Consider the following 12,571-nt stretch of genomic DNA (forward strand, 5'->3'; position numbering starts at 1 on the left):
TTTCCAACCTCAGTGATTCTGTGAATCTGTGAAGCAATTTTATTCATGATTGAATAAAAGGCATCCTGCAAGTAGGAGTTCACAGCAAAAGTATATCATAACCTTATATTACCTATTACCCAACTCCTGATTCCTCCCTGGTTCCTCATTGACTGAGTAATACAGGTTCACAAACTACTTGACACTTATTATTATACCATGCATATACAATTTTACTTGACCAACTATTAATATCTCTTTTTCCTTTTCCTTTTCCTTTTCATCTCATGACAAGAAGGCCCTGATTATTTCTTTATACTGATTTTGCACTTCTCGTCCTCTTTGTAAGCTATGCTCCTTATCTGGGGACAGTGGCACTGGCACTGGTTAACATACTCCCCACTCCTATGCCACTGTCATGCCTGGGCAATCACTTTTTAATATGCAAGGTTCGTGGAATTTTCCACTGAAAAATTCCATTCAATGGCAAAGACACCACTTTTTTTTCTTTTCTTTTCCTTTCTTTTCTTTTCCTTTTTCTTTTCTTTTCTTTTCTTTTCTTTTCTTTTCTTTTCTTTTCTTTTCTTTTCTTTTCTTTTCTTTTCTTTTCTTTTCTTTTCTTTTCTTTTCTTTTCCTTTCCTTTTTTTTTTTTTTTTTTTTTTTTTTTTTTTTCTCACATAAGCTGACAAAGCAGCACACATAATGGGAAAGACAGGGGCTAGACTCAGACTTGCTGAGTTGGGTTGAAGGCATGGACAGAGTAAATGTGATGCAACTGGTAGCACATCACGTCCAGACACCTGGGAAGCCCAGAACAGATTGCTGGGGATACCAGCAAATGGCCCCCCCTTCTCAAAACAAAGCCACCGACCACACCTCATGAGTGCCAACCATGACCTCACTGATGACAACGCACCTCTCCCATGCCTTGGATGCATCTTCTACCCACCCTTTTACACACCTTAAAGAACTACACTTTGGTCTTTATTACTCTCACTTAAAATGTACTGCCAAGTTCAGACGCAAACTCAACAGTAGAAAATGAAAAGATTGAGTTCTGGGAACAACAACTCACCCAACCTCATTACTTGATCGTCTTTGGCATGTAAGAGCAGCTCACGCCAAATGCTGTCATTCACAAAGGGTTTCTTGTCCCGTGGACACTCAAAGACCAGCATAAAATCCGGCCCTGCACCTCGATCCCTCACACACTCTTCCAGACGCCTTCTCCCCTGCACCCAACAAGGTAAGCCTGAACCCTGATTGCCTCCTTTTACTCTCCACCTGTCCTCTGCCCCCAGCATGAGCAGCCATTCTGCCTCCCCAAAGCCAGGCTCCCCAAATCCTCACCCTAGGCCTCTTGGCCTCTCTTGGCCTCTCCCAGCACCGCTTCTCACACCCACAACACCCTCCACCTTCCCAACACCCTCTCTTCCAGGGACCCTCCACAACACAGACATGTCCTGCTACAACCTCTGCCGCCCCTGCGGACCCACCCCGCTGGCTAACAGCTGCAACGAGCCCTGTGTCAGGCAGTGCGAGGACTCCCGCGTCGTCATCCAGCCTCCTGCCGTGCTGGTCACCCTGCCAGGACCCATCCTCAGCTCCTTCCCCCAGAACACCGCTGTTGGATCCTCCGCATCAGCTGCTGTGGGCAGCAACCTCAGCGCCCAGGGAGTGCCCATCTCCTCCGGCGGCTTCGGAGGCTTTGGCCTTGGAGGCTTTGGCCTGGGAGGCCTGGGCTGCTTCTCTGGCAGAAGAGCCTGCTACCCCTGCTAAGGACCAACACCCCTGACAGCAGCTAACAATGCCCTGCAGCCAACTTCATGGACTGAGGATGCTCTGATCTCTGTGCTCTGGGAATACCTTCCACACAAAATGCATTGCTGCTGATGGTCACTGTGCCTGCACCTCTGACCAGGGCACTACTGTTTCTGCTCCTTTCAGAACTCAGTTCTCAGTTTCTGAACTGAAACAGAGAACTCTGCAAGTTGAAGTCCTGAGAACATACAAGGCAACCTGAGCATTAAAGCAGATGTAATCATCAAATGATTGAAAGTTTTGGGTTAGAAGGGATGTTAAGCATCATGTAGGTCCAACCAATCTGCCATGGGCAGGCATTTTTTGCAGTGGATCAGGATGCCCAAAGTCCCATCCAAGTTGGCCTCAAACACTTCCAAGGGGTGAGGCATCCACAGCTTTTTTGGGTTAGCTCACCATCCTCAGGGTAAAGAATTTCTTCCTTATATCTAATCTAAATCAAGTCTCTTTTAGTTTAAAACTGTTAACACTTGTCATATCACTACACGCCCTGATAAAGAGTTCCTCCCCACCTTTCCTGTAGCCTCTTCTAAGTACTAGAGGGCCTCTATACCGTCTCCTGGAGCCTTCTCTTCCCCACGCTGACCAAGCCTGGCTCTCTCAGCCTGTGTTTGCAGGAGAGGTGCTCCAGCTCTCTGACCATCTCATGCTCTGACAGGTCCAGATCTGTCTTATGCTGGCTGAAGACTCAAGCACTTAACACAGTCTTCCAGGTGGGATATGATGAGCAGAGTAGAGGGAGAATCACATCCCTCTGTTTGCTATCTGCACTTCTATAGGTGCAGCCCAGGAAACAGCTTTCTGGGCTGTCAGTGTACATCGCTGGCTCATGTAAAGACGTTTCTCCACCAGTAACCCCCAAGTCATTCTCCGAGCAGCTGCTCTCAATCCACTTGTTGCTCAGGCTGTATTGGTGTTGGGGATTGTCTTGACCCAAATGCAGGACCTTGCAATCAGCCTTCTTGAAATCCTTGAAGTTTCCTTGGGCCCACCGGATAAGCCTGTCAAGGTCATTCCAGGTGGCATCCCTTTTTCCTCTAAGGTGTCAGCCACCCAACTGAGCTTGGTGCCATGTGCAAACTTGCTGAGGGCCCATTCAATCCCACCGTGTATGTCAGGGATGAGGAGTTGAAATAAAACTGGTCCCAGGACAGACTCCTGTGAGATAGCACTCCACCCTGGTCTTTACCTGGGCATAGAGATGTTGGGTGCTTCTCCTTGAATGTTCTCACCCAGACAATTAGTTGTCTGAGAAGCAGACCGTCTGATAAATCTATGACTTCTTGTTTAAAAACAGAGTGCAGTCCAGCTGCATCTTGATCATAACCAGCTTGGGCCCTGCTGGCCTGCTGAGCCCTGCTTAATGTTGAGTGAATTAGAAGGAGTGTTGGGAGCAGAAAGGAAGAGGAGACATCACAGACTGAAATTCAGAAGAACTTTATTGTGGAAAAAGAATGAAAAGGCGTGCAGAGAAGAGGTCTGTTCTGTGGTGCAAGTAGTGCAACCATCAGGCTGTGTCCCATTGTAGAGCAGATTTGCCCAGAGCCCCAAGGTCTTCCTCCACTGCAATAGAATCAGCACATGGGAGGTGCCAGTGGGTTTGTGGCTGCAAATAAGTCGCTGCAGGGGAGAGTACTGGACATGGAAGATGGTGGTAGGAGTAGAAAGAAATGAGAGAGGAGTAGACCGTGTGTCCAGGCAGCATGGACTGGCCCACTTCCTGCTATAGTGTAGAGTGCCATGAGAAGAAGAGCCATGGCTGGTGAGCCCATCTGCCTTAAACAGTGAAATAGTGCACCCTCAGGCTGAGTTCTGGCTTGCACAGTGTTGCAGGCTTCTGTCAGCAGTGTTGGCATGGGTCCTTAGCAGGGGTAGCAGGCTCTTCCGCCAGAGATGCAGCCCAGGCCTCCCAAGCCATAGCCTCCAAGGCCAAAGCCTCCGAAGCCGCCGGAGGAGATGGGCACTCCCTGGGCGCTGAGGTTGCTGCCCACGGCAGCTGATGCGGAGGATCCAACGGCAGTGTTCTGGGGGAAGGAGCTGAGGATGGGTCCTGGCAGGGTGACCAGCACGGCAGGAGGCTGGATGACGACGCGGGAGTCCTCGCACTGCCTGACACAGGGCTCGTTGCAGCTGTTAGCCAGCGGGGTGGGTCCGCAGGGGCGGCAGATGTCGTAGCAGGACATGTCTGTGTTGTGGAGGGTCCCTGGAAGAGAGGGTGTTGGGAAGGTGGAGGGTGTTGGTGGCATGAAGAGCTGTGCTGGGGGAGGCCAAGGGAGTGGGGAGGCCTGTGATTTTATGAGAGCATGGCAGTGGCGAGGCGGAAGGGCTGCTGAGGCTGGGGACTGAGGGCATATGGAGAGTTACCCCGGTGGGGCAGGCGAAGGAGGGGGTCGGGGTTCAGGCTCACCTTGTTGGTCGCAGGGGAGAAGACGTCGAGAGGAGTGTGTGAGGGTGCGAGGTGCAGGGCCGGCTTTTATGCTGCTCCTTGAGTGCCTGCGGGGCAAGAAACCCTTTGTGAATGACAGCATTTGGCGTGAGCTGCTCTGAAATGCCAAAGCCTGGCAAGTAATGAGGTGAGGTGTGGTGTCCTTCCCACAACGCACCCTTTTCATTACCTCCTGTTGAGGACATGTCTATTTGCCTTGGTGGCATCTTTTAAGTGAGAGTGGCTCTTTGGATGGATTTGCATGGAGAGTGCGTTTGAGGGCAGTCGGCAGACGCGGCCAAAGCATGAGAGAGGTGGGTTGTCATGAAGTGAGGTCATTGTGTGTCACTCGTGTGTTGTGGTTTGCGGCTGTATTGTTGTGAGGAGGGGGCCCTATTTTCTGGCATCACCATACTGCAGGCTTGTCTGGGCTTCCCAAATGTGCTGGGCATGAGGCACAGGAATACTTATTTATGATGATGTTACCCCTCTCATTTATAACGTGTAGCCACCAGTAGGTGTAATCTCTTAGGAGTTCAGCAGAGATTTGATTAAGTTCCTCAGAATATCCTTCTGGACAAAATGTTAAGCACGCAGCTAGACTAATATCTAATGTGATGGTTGAGCAGTTGGCTGATAGGTCAGACTCAAAATGTAGTTGTAAATGGGGTTACCTGTGCCTGGCAGGGAGTCACTCTGGGGGTTCCCGAGGGCTCCATTTTGAGTAGAGAAGCCTCGCACATAGATGTTGAGAAATTAGAGGGCCGGGCTTTGAGCAACAGCATGAAATTTAACAAGGGCAACTGGCGAATTCCCCATCTGAGACAGGGCAACCCTGGATCTATGTCCAGACTGGGAGAGGAGAGGCTGGAGAAGACCCACCATGAAAGAACATGGGTCTTGGATGCAGGTAGGGTGACCAAAACCTCATCCTTGTGTGCAGAAGACTTTCTTGAAGCATGGAGATCTTCCTGCCCTGTGATGGGAGCAGTGGAGAGGGAGTCGATCCCTGGTGGTGTTTGGCTTGTGAGCATGTTATAGCAGCAGAGAGAACCAGACATAGGAGACAGTGCAAGTCAAGGAAAGAAGTGGGAGAATGGTAGAACGTAAGTCAGCCATGTTTCCAAACATCATGAAATAACCCACTTCCTTGCTTCTCTGGTTCATGCCTTGAGAGAAACAGCCGTGGATGTGGAGCTGATGACCCAATGGGTCAGCGACGGCACAAAGGAGCATCCATACTCCACAAAGAGTCTCGCAACATATGTGTGGTGTCCGTGTAACAGACAACTGTGTTAAATAATACAGGCCTTAATAGAGGCCCCAGGGGGACACCATGCCTCCCTGGTCTGCACCTGAGCACCGAGCTGTTGAGTGCAAATCTTGCTATGTGACCACGTAGGCAACTCATTATCTGCTGAGTGGGCACTGGGAGGCCCTTTATAGCTTGCTGAAACAGACCCTAATCAAACGTGGGATAAGTAAGTGCTGTATTCTCCTCACAGAGGCCAGCCCTGCAGCTCCTTCTACCAAAACCTTGCCGCGTAAACCCAAAACACTAGGGGAGGTCTCGTGGCATTTTTCAACCTGCCCTACCTATATCTTGACCAAGCATATGTGGGGCCTCACAAGGGCAGAGTAGAGGGGGACAATCAACTCCCTCACTATGCTAGCCAATCCTCTGTTGATGCAGCCAATGATGTAATTGACATTCCGGTCTGCAGGCGTGCACTTCTGGGTCCTGTTGAGCCTTTCATCTACCAGAACAACCCAAGTCCTTCTCTGCAGGGCTGCTCTCAATGAGTTCTTCTCCCAGTCTGTACTCCTGTCTGGGATTGCCCTGAACGAGGTGCAGAACCTTGCACTTGGACTTGTTGAACCTCATTCTGTTCTGATTGGCCTGCTTCTCCAGACCATCCAGGTTCCATTGGATGAAGATTGTTGTGTGAAGAAAGGAGGAGTGTCAGGCTGGCATGCATTAGAACTTTATTGAGGAAGACTCATGAAAAGGAAGGAGCACAAGCAGCAGGGCCCTGGTCAGAGGTGCAGACACAGTGACCATCAGCAGCTGTGCATTTTGTGTGGAAGGTATTCCCAGACCCTGGAGATCAGAGCATCCTCAGTCCATGAAGTTGGCTGCAGGGCATTGTTAGCTGCTGTCAGGGGTGTTGGCGTGGGTCCTTAGCAGGGGTAGCAGGCTCTTCTGCCAGAGATGCAGCCCAGGCCTCCCAAGCCATAGCCTCCAAGGCCAAAGCCTCCGAAGCCACCAGAGGAGATGGGCACTCCCTGGGCGCTGAGGTTGCTGCCCACGGCAGCTGATGCGGAGGATCCAACGGCGGTGTTCTGGGGGAAGGAGCTGAGGATGGGTCCTGGCAGGGTGACCAGCACGGTAGGAGGCTGGATGGCGACGTGGGAGTCCTCGCACTGCCTGACACAGGGCTCGTTGCAGCTGTTAGCCAGCGGGGTGGGTCCGCAGGGGCGGCAGATGTCGTAGCAGGACATGTCTGTGGTGTGGAGGGTCCCTGGAAGAGAGGGTGTTGTGAAGGCGGAGGGTATTGGTGGCATGAAGAGCTGTGCTGGGGGAGGCCAAGGGAGTGGAAAGGCCCAGAGTGGGGCTATGGAGAGCCTGGTGGTTGGGAGGTGGAAGGGCTGTTGAGGCTGGGGACAGAAGGTTTGTGGAGAGATGGGCCAGGTGCGGTGGGTGAAGGAGCAGAGCAGAGTTCAGACTCACCTTGTTGGGTGCAGGGGAGAAGGCTTCGGCAGGAGGGTGTGAGGGTGAGAGGCGCAGGGCCCGCTTTTATGCTGGTCCCCGAGTATCCACGAGGCGAGAGAGCCTTTGCGCATGACAGTATTTGGCGTGAGCTGCTCTTACATGCCACAACCCCTCAAGTAATGAGGTGGGGTGTGATCTCCCCACAATGTTCTGCCTCCATTTCTTCCTGTTCAAGATGTTAGAAGTGGTGGAACATTTCAAGTGAGAGTATTAAAGACCAAAGGATAGCTTTTGAGAGTTTGTGTATGGGCAGGTAGATGGTGCATGCATGACATGGGAGAGGTGCATTGTTGTCCATGTGGTCATAGTTTGGCACTCATGAGGTGTTGTCGTTGGCTTTGTTGTGAGGAGGAGGCCCCCCTTGTTGGCATCCACAGTAGGTTGGCCAGTGCTTCTCAGGTATGCTGGGTGTGATGCGCTACCACTTGCATCACATTCACTCCCTCCGTGCCTTCATCCCAACTCACCAGCCTGCGTTTAGCCCTTTTTTTTCCCTGTTGGGTGTGCTGCATTGGTGGCTTGGTGGCCATCTTGCACGTAGAGGCTGTATGTGGGAGCATGTGTATGGGAGCAAGACCCCTGTCTTGTCCCTGGGGCCGCAGTCCAAAGAGGCAGAGAAGAGGTGTTTGCATAGCAGGGTGTTGTAGTCGCAGGCCTGTCTCAGGGCTGACAAGACTAAGTGCATTGGGAGCCCTGCCATGCTTCTTCAAATGTTGCCTTGGCAACACCATATTGCTCCCTTTTCTGTGGCCAGCACAAGGACTTTGGCCTAATGCAGTTTGGTGGGAATCCCTTGGGCTTTCTGTTGAGGCCTGGGAGAGGCTGTGAGATTTGTGAGGGGCAGGCACAGACATGTGGGAGTGTCCAGAAGGTCTGGGCCCAAAGCACTGGGGTGTTCTTTGAGTTGAATTTCAAGGGGGAATGCAATTTCTGTGCATGGTTTTCAGTGTTGACACATACAATGTGGACGTTTCAGAGGGGAGCTGGAGGTGTGCATGCTGCTTGTGGCTGTGGACCTGAGGCCCCAGTGATCGTGTTTGTATTTCGAGGAGTGGGGGGATGGCAAGTGCAGCCCCTGATCTGCCAAGGTGACTGTTTTGTAGGCTGTCTCATTCAAGCTTGTTGATGAGAATGCTGGGGAGTCTGTTTGGCTGGTTATGAAGGAGTACGTGGGACCCAACGGGCTACACCTGCAAATGCTGAATGTCCCAGGTGATATGTTTGCAATAGCAGTTTCAGTTATTTTTGAAAGGTCATGGTGACCGGGAGAAGTTCCTGAAAACTGGAAGAGACTCATCCCAATCTTTTGTTCAAGAACAGATGAAGGGATGAATATCAGGGAAACTGCAGCCTGGTCAGCCTGATATCAGTCCCTGGGAAGGTTCTGAGGAAATCCTCCCTGAATGTATTCTCAAGTACGGAAAAGTGATGGAGAGTAGTCAGCATGGATTTATAGAGAGCATATCCCGTGTGTGCCTACACAGCATCTTCTACGTAGAAGTGACTGACGTCCTACCTATATGTAGGACTCTGTGATAGTGTTTGTTGTGAAGGTGGAGGATCAGAGAGGCACAAACAACATTGATTATTGGCTCGGCAGTATGCAGCATCAGGTCCCTTTGTAGATGGCTGAAACCGTCCCTTATCAAACATGGGGCAACTGCTTAATTCATCTCACTGAGGCCTCCTCTGTAGTCCCCACTACCAAAACCTTGCCACGTAACAACAGCACAATAGAGGAGGTCTTGTGGCACTTTTCGACCTGATCTAGAACCATGTACTTAAACAGGGTCAAGAAGGAATCATCATCAAATGGCTCACCTTGGAAGGGACTTTAAGGATCATCTTACTCCAGCCCTCGGCCATAGGCAAGGATGCCACCCACTACATCACGTTGGCCAAGGTCCCATCCAGGCTGGCCTTGAACACCACCAGAGCTGGGGTAACCAAAACTTACCTGTACCATTGCCTCACCACCCTCACAGTGAAGAATTTCCTCCTAATGTCTAGTCTAAATCTATCCTCTTTTAGTTGAAGACCACTACCCCTTCTCCTATCATTATCTACACAAGTAAAGAGACATTCTCCATCCTTTTTGAAGACCCCTTTAACTATTGAAAGATCTCAACGAATTCTCAGCAGAACCTTCACTTCTCCAGGCTGAACATCCCCAGCTCTCTGAGCCTTCTTTTACAGGAGAGGTGCTCAAGATGGTGCCTCACAAGAACAGAAAAGAGGGGGGCAATCAACTCCCTCACTATGCTGGTTACTGCTCTGTTGATGCAGCACTGCATGCAGTTGGCCTTCTGGGCTGCAAGCGTGCACTGCTGGATACTGTAGAGCCTTTCATCCACCAGAACAACCCAAATCCTTCTCTGCAGGACTGCTCTCAATGAGTTCTTCTCCCAGTCTGTACTCCTGTCTGGGATTGCCCTGACCCACGTTTACCACTTGGACTTGTTGAACCTCATTCAGTTCTGATTGGCCTGCTTCTCCAGCCTGTCTAGGTTCCTTTGGATGAAGTGTGTTGTGTGAAGAAAGGAGGAGTGTCAGGCTGGCATGCATTAGAACTTTATTGAGGAAGACTCGTGAAAAATGAATGAGCAAAAGGAGCAGGGCGCTGGTCAGAGATGCAAGAAGAGTGACCATCAGCAGCTGTGCATTTTGTGTGGAAGGTACTCCCAGACCCCGGAGATCAGAGCATCCTCAGTCCATGAAGTTGGCTGCAGGGCATTGTTAGCTGCTGTCAGGGGTGTTGGCGTGGGTCCTTAGCAGGGGTAGCAGGCTCTTCTGCCAGAGAAGCAGCCCAGGCCTCCCAAGCCATAGCCTCCAAGGCCAAAGCCTCCGAAGCCGCCGGAGGAGATGGGCACTCCCTGGGCGCTGAGGTTGCTGCCCACGGCAGCTGATGCGGAGGATCCAACGGCGGTGTTCTGGGGGAAGGAGCTGAGGATGGGTCCTGGCAGGGTGACCACCACGGTGGAAGGCTGGATGGCGACGTGGGAGTCCTCGCACTGCCTGACACAGGGCTCGTTGCAGCTGTTAGCCAGCGGGGTGGGTCCGCAGGGGCGGCAGATGTCGTAGCAGGACATGTCTGTGGTGTGGAGGGTGCCTGGAAGAGAGGGTGTTGGGAAGGTGGAGCGTGTTGGGGCTTTGAGGAGTGGTGCCTATGTAGGGAAGGGGAGCAGGGAGGCCTGTGTGTGTGGGGAGCATGGTGGTGGGGAGGTGGTAGGCCTGCTGGGTTTAGGGGCATAACACCTGTGGAGAGATGGGTTCAATGGGGCGGGTGAAGGAGGGAATTGGGGTTAAGACTCACCTTTGTTGCAGAGGAGAATGCGTTGAAAGGAGTGTGTGAGGGAGCGAGGTGCAGAGCCGGCTTTTATGCTGCTCCTTGAGTGCCCGCAGGGCAAGAGAGCCTCTGCGCATGACAACATTTGGCGTGAGCTGCTCTTGCATGCCAAAGCCTGGCAAGTAATGAGGTGGGGTGTGGTGTCATTCCCAGAATTTGACCTTTTCATTTCCTCCTGTTTGGACATGGTGTTGGGTCCTGACGGCACCTTCAAAGTGAGGGAATAAGAGGCTGGAGAATTTCTTTGAAAGTTGCACAGGAGGTCAGGTGTATGTTGTGTCCAAAGGCTGCTTGAAGTGCGGTGTCATGAGTGAGGTCTTTGCGTGGCATTCCTTTGGTGTGGCCCAGCCACAGTGGGCTTTGTGGCTGTAGGCAAGTCATTGGAGTGGAGAGCATTGGGCATAGAAGAGGATGCTATGAAAAGAAGGATCGAGAGATGAGTAGGTCCTACACTGGCCATGTTTCCTGACTTTTCCATGTTTCCCCTTTTCCTCCAAAGCTGAAGTCCCCAGAGAACACAAGACTTGATGCTCGCCTTGATGGGATTTCTCGGGCTGGGTGGTGTGGTCTGTGAGCAGCCCTGAGGTTCATGAAAGGCAGAGGACAAGATGGACTATGAGAAAAGTAGTCATCATATTATTGGGGATGGTGTTTGGGATTTATGTCAAGGGGGAGACCTATTTCTCTGCCCAGTGTTTAATTTTCTGGAAGATGATTTGGACATTTCGGTGACAAACTGGAGGCATGTGAGCAAAAACTGCAAAGGGTGAGTGAACATCAAGGCCTTCCACTGGTTCGCCAATGTGAGTGTTTCGTGGGCTGTCTCTCAGGTGAGTAGTGCACATTGCCGAGGAAGATGGAGAAGCTGTGCCACTGGATGTACTGAAGTGCACAGAACCTGTCAGGTTGCACCTACAAATGCTGAGAGTCTGTACTGTGTCTGGCTGGGATGTTATCTTTCCCTGCAGCAGCCCATACAGTGCTGTGCTCTGCACTTGTAGCTAGAAGAGCATTGTTATCACACCAGTGCTGTGTCTACGGCGGAGCAGTGCCGGCACATCAGGACTCTCTCTAACCCTCCTAGGGGGTGGACAAAAAGGTGAGAAGAGCAACATCACCAGGGCAGCTGACTTAAACCAGACAAAGGGATATTCCATACCATGTGGTGTCACACTCAGCAATAAAAATGGAAACAGGAAGAAGAGGGGAGGGCTGGGCTCTCATTGTGAAAACGTCGATCCTTCTCCCAAAAACAGGCTACATGGGTTGAGGCCCTGCTTCAAGGATGTGGTCAAGCATTACTCATTTGAGGGAAGTAGAGAGTAATTTCTTTCCTCTGCACCGCCACATAGCCTTTAGTTTTTATTTGTTTTGTTGTTTTTTTTTCCCTTTCCCCCTCCCTTTTCCCCTTTCCTTTTTTTTTCCTCTTTAGTTAGATTGTTTAGTTAATAATATTCATTTCTTAATAATAATAATTATTATTTTTCCCTTTAATTAAATTATCCTTATCTCAACCTGTGCGTTGTTCATTACTTTTCTTCTTCCCCTCCTCATCTCAGGAAGGGGGGTGAGAGAGCAGTTGTGGTGTTTAGCTGCCTAGCATGGTAAAACCACCACAGAGTCCTGGCTGATATCTTCACAAGGCTTTCAGTTTTCTTTGAAAGTTGATGGCAACTGGGTTCCTGAAGATTGCAAGAGACTCATCCCACTGTGATGTTCAACAGATGGAGAAGGAAGGTGTGGGGAACTGCAGGCTGGTTGGCCTGCCATCAGTCTCTGGGAAGGTATAGAAGTAAATCTTCTTGGGAAGCATTGCCAAGCACACAAAGGAGAAGAACGTTAAGGGGAGTATTCAGCATGGAGTTAGAGAACTGAAGTCATGCCTGGGCCTTCTCAGTGTCTTCCACATTGAAATAACTCTCCTGGTAGATGAGGGAAGATCAGCAGCTGTTGCTTATGTTGCCTTTAGTAAAGGCTTTGATGCTCCCTCCAATGACATGGTCATTCAGAAACTGAGAAAGTACAGGATTCTTTGAGAATGAGCTGGGGTTGAGGATTTGGTGAGCCCTAGATCCAGCCTCATCCCAGAGGTACAACCCTCATTCCATGACAGTGATTGCAGTGTCTTGATGGAATTTGTCAGCCATGGTGGCCAGGAAATCCTGATGGGAAAGAGAGTTATTCAGTGCATGTTGACTTCTGACTCATGCAGAAGTCCTTAGCTAG

At 50.8% G+C, this 12,571-nt stretch overlaps 4 pseudogenes across 4 annotated transcripts; 1 reads left to right on the forward strand and 3 right to left on the reverse strand.

Annotated features, from left to right (window-relative positions):
- The first annotated feature begins 1,438 nt into the window (after window positions 1–1,438).
- Window positions 1,439–1,759, forward strand: LOC311431218 (feather keratin 1 pseudogene; annotated as a pseudogene). The gene has a single exon. The product of its transcript is annotated as a feather keratin 1 pseudogene (transcript).
- A 1,904-nt stretch (window positions 1,760–3,663) lies between these two features.
- LOC311431220 (feather keratin 1 pseudogene) lies at window positions 3,664–3,984 on the reverse strand (annotated as a pseudogene). Its single transcript has one exon. The product of its transcript is annotated as a feather keratin 1 pseudogene (transcript).
- A 2,423-nt stretch (window positions 3,985–6,407) lies between these two features.
- On the reverse strand, window positions 6,408–6,728 carry LOC311431235 (feather beta keratin pseudogene; annotated as a pseudogene). Its single transcript has one exon. The product of its transcript is annotated as a feather beta keratin pseudogene (transcript).
- Window positions 6,729–9,767: 3,039 nt separating this feature from the next.
- LOC311431239 (feather keratin 1 pseudogene) lies at window positions 9,768–10,088 on the reverse strand (annotated as a pseudogene). The gene has a single exon. The product of its transcript is annotated as a feather keratin 1 pseudogene (transcript).
- Window positions 10,089–12,571: the final 2,483 nt, after the last annotated feature.

Source organism: Aythya ferina (genome assembly GCF_964211825.1).
Source record: "Aythya ferina genome assembly, chromosome: 2".
Taxonomy (NCBI): Eukaryota; Metazoa; Chordata; class Aves; order Anseriformes; family Anatidae; genus Aythya; species Aythya ferina.